General features: G+C 43.7%; 1 pseudogene; it reads right to left on the bottom strand.

The window, feature by feature from the left end:
• The window catches only part of LOC115121806 (dual specificity testis-specific protein kinase 2-like), a 30,175-nt pseudogene extending 20,281 nt beyond the window's left edge, over positions 1–9,894 (bottom strand).
• Between the last annotated feature and the right edge of the window lie 1,013 nt (positions 9,895–10,907).

The raw sequence follows: 10,907 nt of genomic DNA on the forward strand, positions 1-10,907 counted from the left end.
GCTTCCCCCTCACATTCTCTCCCACGAAAACTCTCAGAGCTTTCAAGAGAGTGGGCAGAAAGGCCTTCCTCATACCAAGGCTCTCTGTGTGTGTGTGTGTGTGTGTGTGTGTGTGTGTGTGTGTGTGTGTGTGTGTGTGTGCGTGCGTGTGTGTGTAGATTCATGAGAACTAGCTGAGTATGTGTGGGCTAACCTGCCTTCCTGAACACTATGCCTTGCATGTATGATGGTGTATTCTGAGTGGTCCTCTGGAGCATTACGCAAACTCTGTGTCATTCTTTGACTGACTGTGTAGTTTACAAGGGGAAATTAATGTTTGAGACTAAAATGTCTGAGTATACGAGCTACTGAAAAGAGAATGTGGTTGTGCTAGTGTGAGTACGGTATGTACTTTGTATCAGTATGGATAGACAGTGAGAGACAGAGAGAGACAGAGAGGCAATCATGGAACAAGCTGGGTCAAACATGTCAGGACATGTGAAGGGCTGCCCACCACTAAACAATCACAGCGCCACTCAGCCCTCACACACAAATGGACAGCAGTTGATTTCATAACACTTGTTCTGAGAGGGCCAGAGAGGAGGCGGGGGAATCAAAAAGAACAAGGCCTGCCTTGTGTGGGTGATGTGATGAGCACAAAAATATACACATAAACCTGATCAACAACCATCTTACACTGGCCAGCATCACAGACCGGCTCAGAAGCAATGCATTATTTCACACACAATATACAAGTGTCACTCTCATATGCAATACAGTTAGTGTAAAATCCTTATGGGCAATGCAACAAACAAAATATCAGGATGAATAGTGACGAAATTGAGTTTTTACAAATGGGCTGGCCATCCGTGGATAATGATTAATTTATGGTCCTTGTGACATGATGCTGCATGGATAGCTGGCAGGGTTGGGACTTGTGTTGATGGTAAGTGGATCGGCTTCTGGCCTGCCTGGGCTTTGCCTTGATGTGCTGGATCAATAATTCAGTGTAGTGGAACCCTAGAGCTGTGGTTGGCTAACTGCTCCCTCCCTCTCTCTCTGTCCTCAGCCCCTGTGACACGGCTCTCTGCTCCCTCTCTCTCTGTCCTCAGCCCCTGTGACACGGCTCTCTGCTCCCTCTCTCTCTGTCCTCAGCCCCTGTGACACGGCTCTCTGCTCCCTCTCTCTGTCCTCAGCCCCTGTGACACAGCTCTCTGCTCCCTCTCTCTCTGTCCTCAGCACCTGTGACACGGCTCTCTGCTCCCTCTCTCTCTGTCCTCAGCACCTGTGACACAGCTCTCTGCTCCCTCTCTCTCTCTCTGTCCTCAGCCCCTGTGACACAGCTCTCTGCTCTCTGTCTGTCCTCAGCCCCTGTGACACAGCTCTCTGCTCTCTGTCTGTCCTCAGCCCCTGTGACACAGCTCTCTGCTCCCTCTCTCTGTCCTCAGCCCCTGTGACACAGCTCTCTGCTCCCTCTCTCTGTCCTCAACACCTGTGACACAGCTCTCTGCTCCCTCTCTCTGTCCTCAACACCTGTGACACAGCTCTCTGCTCCCTCTCTCTGTCCTCAGCCCCTGTGACACAGCTCTCTGCTCCCCCTCTCTCTGTCCTCAGCCCCTGTGACACAGCTCTCTGCTCCCTCTCTCTCTGTCCTCAGCCCCTGTGACACAGCTCTCTGCTCCCTCTCTCTCTGTCCTCAGCCCCTGTGACACAGCTCTCTGCTCCCTCTCTCTGTCCTCAGCCCCTGTGACACAGCTCTCTGCGCCCTCTCTCTGGCCTCAGCCTCTATGACACGGCTCTCTCAGGTTACTTCCTGTTACCTAAGATGGTTTGTCTCCCGGGGTCACGACCTGCTGCTTCCATAAAGTGTATGTCAGCCTGTCTGTGCATTTTGGGAGAGTGTGTATGTGTGTGCGTTCGCATGTGGTATAAACTGCTGGAATTATTTTATTTAAGGAAACCACCCAGGCTAAGTTGAAGGTTCAACATGCAAAACATTGACATCAGGGTGTGGGACTGTACTGTAGATATTTTCCCTGTGAATGTCAGTTCCTTGAAGGCTTTCAACTTTGTAAACAGTTGACTGAGTTGCCTGTAAAATCACCAGTCACATGCACACAGTCTCAATAACAAATACCCAATGATCTCTCATTATCTGTCTATCAGTGCTCACAGTTTTCCACAGGGAAGCCTAAAGCCACTGCTAGTCACAGTCTGTCCTGTCCAGGTAGAGGGGTTAGTCTTCTTAATGCTACATCATTTAGGCACTCCTTCAGATCTATAAGGGCTTGCTCTGGGCAAGTTATTAAATCAATGCATTAAACTACTTTTTTGTGGTTAAATCCATTTCAATTCAATAACTTTTTGACAGCACCCCTTTTGATTGGAACAAAACCTTCCACACATATTTGCCCAGTGTAGAAGTGCTATGAAAGTGACTTTTTGGACCTGAATGCCAAACATTCAAGAGATAAAAGCGCTCAAAGTTGACACCTTTTGCATACTCCACCATAGCACGAGACAACCATGTCTTCATCACTGGAAAAGATAAACCTTTGAGATTGATATTATTTTAAAGCTTACAAAACAGGTTTGTCAAACTTTTTATAATTTCTTGAAAAAAAAAACATGAATGCCGAATTATCTAAAACCAGGTCAACTCTGATTCTGCGGTAGCTAAGACCCTATTTCACATCATCTTTTTGGGTTGTGCCCACCATCGGTTGAGACACCACATGAACTCAGGGTTGGTGTCGTGTTGTTTAAATCAAAAGGGATTCTGTCAAAACGAGATTGTTTAAAACAGGGTAAATCCATTTTAATTCAAAGATATATTATTACCGTGTTAAAACTAAGTTCAAAGTTTAAACTTACTCATGACTAAAGAGTATTGGGCAGGGTGTTCTCAGCTCCCAATGACATGGTTATTATATTTGTAGTGTATTTTATACCTTTAAATCACCCATTGTCCTTCATTCACATTGTCTTGAGTAAGTGACAAATGTATTATTAAAGTCAGACTCAGAGAATCAATCAGAGGTCGGTGACTGAGGTCTGGTAGCTTAATAACTGGATCAGCGTTCTGATAAACACACAACCAACCAGAGACAGATGAAATCAAATCAAATTGTATTGGTCACATACACATACTTAGCAGATGTTATTGTGGGTGTAGCGAAATGCATTACTATCCAGCTCCTGCATTGGTTGGAGTGAAAAGATGGTGAATGGTTCAGATTGGCCTAGAGATCTGTATGGCTCTGGTTCTGAATGGGTATCTGGGGCCCACCCGTCTCTAGTAGTGCCAAAGCAGCCAGTACCAGGCTACCATGCCAGGTGCCTGAATACAGAACAATATGATGTTCAAAAGGTTCAACTAATCCTCACAGCCCTGTCACATTCCACAGCCCTGCCCAGGAAAACTACCTAACTACAGCTGGAGCACAGTCTGCTACTGGTGGTGAACTCTCTACTGTACCACTGGTACCCTGTACCACTGTGCCTCCTAGCTGGCACACCGTCAGAGACCCACAGAATCCAATAGATAGGATATTTCTGGGTTCTACACCAACGAAACAAACTATGGGTATGAAAACTGTTTACTGGGGAGTAACTTTTTCCCTGACCAGAACTATGCACAATGTGGCAGCTTCGTGATTCAGTTTGTTTTCAGTTCAATTGTGTAGCCAGGCTTTTAAAGTTGATGCTTTTCAAGTAAACATGCAGACAGTTATGCTAATTACTTTTTTATGAAGGGTTAACCTGGACCAGAAGAGAAACTGGGGACACAGGAAGGATTTAACTGAGGACAGAGGAAGGATCTACCTCGCCTGTGTGTCATCACAAACAATCCAGGATGTGACAAGGTGTGTCTAAAGGAAATGCAGACATTTCCAGAGCACTTGACCGTACTACGATAGCAAAACCTCGGAGGAAATGACTGCATTCCGAGGCCTTGACCCTTAGCTTCATGTAACCTTGTTCCTCATGATCACTCTATGCTCCCCAATTATGACCTGACAAGTATTTAAGTCCTACTGGATGACCGGCGAACTAAGTGACACGTGTCACAGTTCCACATTGAGTAACCAAAGCTGGAAATGACCTATGGCCGACCTCCAGAATCACACCATATCTATCTGCATACAAACACACAGGCATAAGTCCTTCATGCATCTGGCCAACGTTACCCTCTGTGTTTACATCATGCAGAGATGGTCACCTCATGGTAGGGTTCAGCCAAGGCTTGCGTGCCATTGTTGTGCCACACAGATAAGGGCTTTAACTCGCGCTGTTAAGCCCCTTATGAATCGACCACGTTGTTCTCCTTTGTTTTGGTCAGTAAACCAACCCAAACAGATGACCTACGCACATTCATTCAGCTACTTTGCTCCCACTGAACAATCGATGGCTGCCACAAACAATTTTCCATTAGTGAAACACCACAGAATATGACATTGGTATCAACATAACCAAGGACAGTACATGGCAAACAGAAAGCATAGACAGAATGTGCATCACTGCTAGAGGGAGAGAACATTCATAAGAGTGTTTCTCATTCCTTCTCTAAATGAGTGACAATGATGCATAGATCTGAGGAAGGCTTTGTACCCACAGATGACACAGGGTCAAAGATCTGACCTTGTCATTGGAACACCATGAGAGGATACTGTCTCTGAGCCTAAGGAACCCCACAGTCCTTGCGTTTCTCTTACAAATGCTGATGCAAATAATTTCATCCATACAAATATTTCTACAAAATGTGCTGATATTTAATGGATACTTCAGTTACACTAGATATACATGTAGTGTAAATATACGTTACTTGATCAAACATATGTGGACACCTGCTCGTCAAACATCTCATTCCAAAATCACGGGCATTAATATGGAGTTGGTCCCCCCTTTGCTGCTATAACAGCCTCCACTCTTCTGGGAAGGCTTTCCACTAGATGTTGGAACATTGGGTCCCCACAGCATTCAGCCACAAGAGCATTAGTGAGGTTAGACATTGATGTTGGGCGATTAGGTCTGGCTCGCAGTTGGTGTTCCAATTCATCCCAAACGTTTTCGATGGGATTGAGGTCAGGGCTTTCAGTCATATTCTTCCACACCGATCTCGACAAACCATTTCTGTATGGACCTCGCTTTGTGCACGGGGGCATTGTCATGCTGAAACAAGAAAGGGCCTTCCTCAAACTATTGCCACAAAGTTGGAAGCACAGAATTGTCTATAATGTCATTGTATGCTCTAGCTCTAAGATTTCCCTTCACTGGAACTAAAGGGCCTAGCCGAACCATGAAAAACAGCCCAGACCATTATTCCTCATCCACCAAACTTTACAGTTGGCACTATGCATTGAGGCAGGTAGAATTCTACCTGGCATGCGCAAACCAAGATTCATTAGTTGGACTGCCAGATGGTGTGGCGTGATTCATCACTCCAGAGAACGCGTTTCCACTGCTCCAGAGTCCAATGGTGGAGAGCTTTACACCACTCCAGCCGACGCTTGGCATTGCGCTTGGTGATCTTAGCCTTGTGTGCGGCTGCTCGGCCATTTCATGAAGCTCCCGAGGAACAGTTATTGTGCTGACATTGTTCCAGAGGCAGTATGAAACTCGGTAGTGAGTATTGCAACCGAGGACAGACAATTCTTACAGACAATTAGTACTGTATCAACTGCACACCTACTGAACATCAACTCTACTGTATTCACAAGCTCCCTGTTAGAGAGCATCCTGTACTGAAGACTCACAATGCCTGTTCTGTTGTCTGATATTAATAACTGATTTATGATCTATCCTCCTCGTTTGTGTGGCAGTAGCACAGTTCCTGATATTTCCTGCTCCTGGGTAGAGTAACTGAGTGCCAACATATTCACGGCAATGCATCAAGCCACCGCCTACCCTTAGGTCCCCTATGTCCCCTGCCTACACTTATATCTCATATGTCTTCTCTTATGTCCCCCACAAGCAAAATAAATGTAAATGTGTGGAACACAGCAGAGTGTAGGAGTTCACCACAAAACTCAAAAGAGTCAATCAAGTGAAATAATTGGCCAGTCATGTTATTATCCTGTAATTCCCATAACATGTCTATAATGACATGTACATTATATTTTTTTACTGTACAATCTATTTCCTTCAACTAGGTCGAAAAGGAACTCATGATTTCAACACAAGTTTAGACCTACTTTATCACTGTGACTGGCTTGGCACAACCTAAGTGTAGGTTAGATCATTAGACAAGCCATATTTCATGGAAACATATTCTATGTAAACTAAGACCCTGGAAAATGTGAAGAACCTGCTGCGCTGATGGATAATATAGCAATGTAAAATCATGGGGTGCACAGATATAGGATTAAAGCAATGCAATCACATTCAACAAGAGCTTTTCTCCAATTATTTTCTTTCAAGGGAGGGAAATGTGTTAAAGGTACTAGAAGTAACAACTCAAAAACAAAACGTCTCACTGGTCTCAAATTAACTGGTCCGTTATTGAATTGACAACAAGAGAATTGCTGGAGCCAGTCAATTTGACAACAAGAGATGGTCTGTCTTTTGTTGACCAATAAGAAGGCTGCCCCATTAGAATTATATTTTGAGAGGGCCCAATAATATTTTTGGGGAAAAAACGTGAGGAATTGAGTGCAAAAGAAGAAGGAAAGTAGTAAGTATGCTGTTAGGAGCTTATGGTTGGACTAGAAGAGTATATTACTTACTCCATCGATTCAGTAAGCTATTCATATGCATCTTGTCGGGGTGAACGGGACAGGGTGCACAGTCAGTCCCACAGTGTGTGTAACCAAAGCAAGACCAGCAGAAGTTAGTGCCTTTGTCCAGCAGCTGAGAGAGACCACACACACACACACACACACACATTTAAGTCATTTAGCAGACGCTCTTATCCAGAGCGACTTACAAATTGGTGCATTCACACACACACACACACACACACGCACACACACACACACACAATGAACACAAAGCACACACAATGAACACAAAGCACACACAGACAGGGACAAATGTGATTAGACATGCAAACAAGTGTCACTGCCACACCACATAAAACATTCCACACTCCTGGTGATAAAACTATTACTGCAAGGGACAGGTTTGAAATTGCACTTGCACTTTCAGTAGACTACTTGTGTAGTTTGGATGATATAGGGACATAACAAGAGAGCACCTGTTCCATGTTGCAGTGCTTACCAGTGGAGGCTCCTCAGAGGAGGAAGGGGAGGACCATCCTCCTCTGTGAATTTCAGAAGAAAAAATGAATAGTGAAATATGTAAAAAGTTCATACTATACTAAATATATTCACATGTAACGAAGCAGCACTCAGTAAGGTAGCACCATGGTGTCGCCGGAGGACAGCTAGCATCCGTCCTCCTCTGGGTACATTGACTTCAATACAAAACCTAGGAAGCTCATGGTTCTCACCCCCTTCCATAGACTTACACAGTAATTATGACAACTTCTGGAGGACGTACTCCAACCTATCAGAGCTGACGGTGTCCACCCAATCAAAGGATCAGAAAATGAATCTAGTACTGAAAGCATAAGCTACAGCTAGCTAGCAATGCAGTGCATAAAATGTGGTAAGTAGATGCCTCAAAGAGAGAAAGACAATAGTTGAATAGTTTTGAACAAATTCATTTATTCCAAAATTAAGGAGAAGCAGGAGAGAGCTACCTATTTTAGCCATCTCAAACACAAGGCTCCAACAGAGAGGGATGATATGTTAGCAGGCTGGCTATGTCTATCCAACATTGGAACTCTTCCAAGTCAAGGTAAGCTTTTGATTTTATAAATGTATTGCCACCTGGGCCCACCGGTGTAAGTGCCCGCTGCTGACTGTACACTGTACTGCATGATTGTAGCAGGATTACTAACTTGTTAGTTCTAGTAGCTATGTTGACTATGACGTGGCAACAATGTAGGCTGTGTGTAACGGGTCATGATGTAAAGGTTTGGCTTGGAAAGATTTTTCACCTGGTCACAGACATCTGATGTGTTGTGCCCTGAAGTCGACAAGCGAAGGGAAAAGGTGAGGAAGAGTGCAAATAGATAGATGCCAGAAGGAATTATATATACAACGAGCTGTTTGTATGTGGCTGCTATGAAAGTCAACTGTGTTTGCTTGTGATCAGTGGTGTATTCAAAGTGCCGATTCTGTTGGGAAAAAAAAGTTTGAACTGAACGGGGATAAACATACCTGAATTTTACCAATAGAGACTCTTGTTTGAAAATGTTGGAGTAATGATTACACCCTAGATCAGCTAGAGATGCAGGAAAGAGTGTGCAAAGCGGTGTTGAATGTGTCACTGTCTGTCACCTTGATTACTCAAATCTCTTGACATGTTGTTGTAAAAAAAAGTTACGTTGTCAACTTTCATTCATAGCCGAGGTTGTAGCAACCTCAGTGGGTACAGGGAAAATTCTAGTATCAGGTAGTAGCCGAAACCTATCGATGTTACATTGAGCTGGGTGAATGGAGACCTTTACAAAAAAAGATTGCAGTTTTGAAACTGCAGTAACTTCAGTCAACTGTGGTATTTTGGACACAGTAATTGCAGAATGACTGCAGAATAACTGCAGTGTGATGCAGTTGAACTGCAGTGTAATTCAGTTGAACTGCAGTTACATTTACATTTAAGTCATTTAGCAGACGCTCTTATCCAGAGCGACTTACAAATTGGTGCGTTCACCTTAAGACATCCAGTGGAACAGCCACTTTACAATAGTGCATCTAAATCTTTTAAGGGGGGGGTGAGAAGGATTACTTTATCCTATCCTAGGTATTCCTGAAAGAGGTGGGGTTTCAGGTGTCTCCGGAAGGTGGTGATTGACTCCGCTGTCCTGGCGTCGTGAGGGAGTTTGTTCCACCATTGGGGGGCCAGAGCAGCGAACAGTTTTGACTGGGCTGCGTGGGAACTGTACTTCCTCAGTGGTAGGGAGGCGAGCAGGCCAGAGGTGGATGAACGCAGTGCCCTTGTTTGGGTGTAGGGCCTGATCAGAGCCTGGAGGTACTGAGGTGCCGTTCCCCTCACAGCTCCGTAGGCAAGCACCATGGTCTTGTAGCGGATGCGAGCTTCAACTGGAAGCCAGTGGAGAGAGCGGAGGAGCGGGGTGACGTGAGAGAACTTGGGAAGGTTGAACACCAGACGGGCTGCGGCGATACTTACAATGCAAAATTACTGCAGTAAAAAAAAGTTCTATTTTGGACACAGTATTTGCAGCATACTGCAGTTAAACTGCACTCTAACTGTAGTTATATTGCATTCTGACTGCAATCTTATTTGTAAGGGATATGAATGACAGTTATCCAATATGCTGTAATAGAAATAAGGCCATGTTCATAAAAAAAATGTGTCATCCTCCTTTACCTTAAACGGCACGAACCGCCACTAGTTATTAAGCCCTACTTGCCATTAGAAAAGTATTATATTTTAGGATGTGTAAGTGTATGCCAAGGATATAATAAACTGTTGCATGATACTGCATAAGATTTCTAATTTTATTGGGATATGATATCATTCTAAAGTTCACCTATCATTCCGAGGTGTAGCCTAGTTTGTGTCTGGTATGTTCAAACACATGTAAATTCTTCACATGATTCCCATTTGGACGTCAGCTACTGTGAAAGCATAGCAGCGGGGGGAAATCAATTGGAACTGAGCTAAAAGATAAACATTTGCAAGTGTGTGTGCGTTCAAAGCGTAAAACAAATCATGTTATCAGGTGATATTTGTAAACTATAGGCTTTAATGGATTACTACAAAATAGTCAGTCAAGTTTTACATGTATATGCTACTTACTGCGGCAAACTGTTGTGTAGACAAGCGTTTTCTTCAATGAACTTCCTCGGCTGCGTCGTAGATTAAAATATATATTTCCCATAGAAGATGCAACACTTTAAATGTTACTGCGTTCATGCGGGTCTCGACCAAACAGCGCAATCAATGCGTCAGTCTCAATCTGTCACCGTCAGTCTCAGTTGTTTTTCAGAAACTGAACCCAAACAGGTTGACGAAATGCATGCCTTATCTGTTGCCTTGGGAACACCCTGCAATTACAGGGCTCACTGCGTTTCAACCTGTCACTCCGTAAAAAGTGAGACCGATGAAAGTGTTGCCTAGTGGCTCTCTTTCCCTCCCACACACCACACCAACCACAACACACACAGCTGCCACTGTCGCAATGAGAAACGTTCATATTCTGAAGAACCGTTTGTTCTCTTAACATGTTCACGTATGTATAGCAAGTCTAGATATCCTCCCAAAATGTTGATCTGCATATCATATTATAATAAATTAACGACTCTTCATTTATTACAGAACACGAGAATCCCTATTCCCTACCTGAAATAAATTTACCAGAGACATTCAACAAGTTTGCTTGAAGCTGGTTTGTACAAATCTGATAATACATTCACCTATTAGGCTTATCTTGATTAACAAGAAGTATTATTCAGCTATAGGCTAGTTTTTTTAACCAAGGCAGTGAATGTGCAGAGTGTATCCTGTATCCTGAAATGGGATAGGATGCCCTCTGGTGGTCATTTTTGTGTAAAGTAAAGTTGATGTAGCTACATAAAATTTGGCCATTACCAATGTATACACATCATTGGGCATTACACCTATGATGGCCCGTAAAAACAAGTGCACAATACGCTTCTGTAAAAAATACTCAACAATAATGTGACAGAGACAGGACACACATTGCAGAAAGGCAACTGCAATTTATTCAAATAAAGAACTGGATGCAAGATGAATAGAATAATTCATTATGAGCCCCCGTTTTGTGAGAAGCTCTGTCATGCTATAACATTTCAATGGTATGTTTACAGTATGTTGGCATGCATTTGGGTAGAGGCCCCAACGTCTCACTACAATGGTATGTTTACAGTATGTTGGCA

This window comes from Oncorhynchus nerka, linkage group LG4 (genome assembly GCF_034236695.1).
Source record: "Oncorhynchus nerka isolate Pitt River linkage group LG4, Oner_Uvic_2.0, whole genome shotgun sequence".
Taxonomy (NCBI): domain Eukaryota; kingdom Metazoa; phylum Chordata; class Actinopteri; order Salmoniformes; family Salmonidae; genus Oncorhynchus; species Oncorhynchus nerka.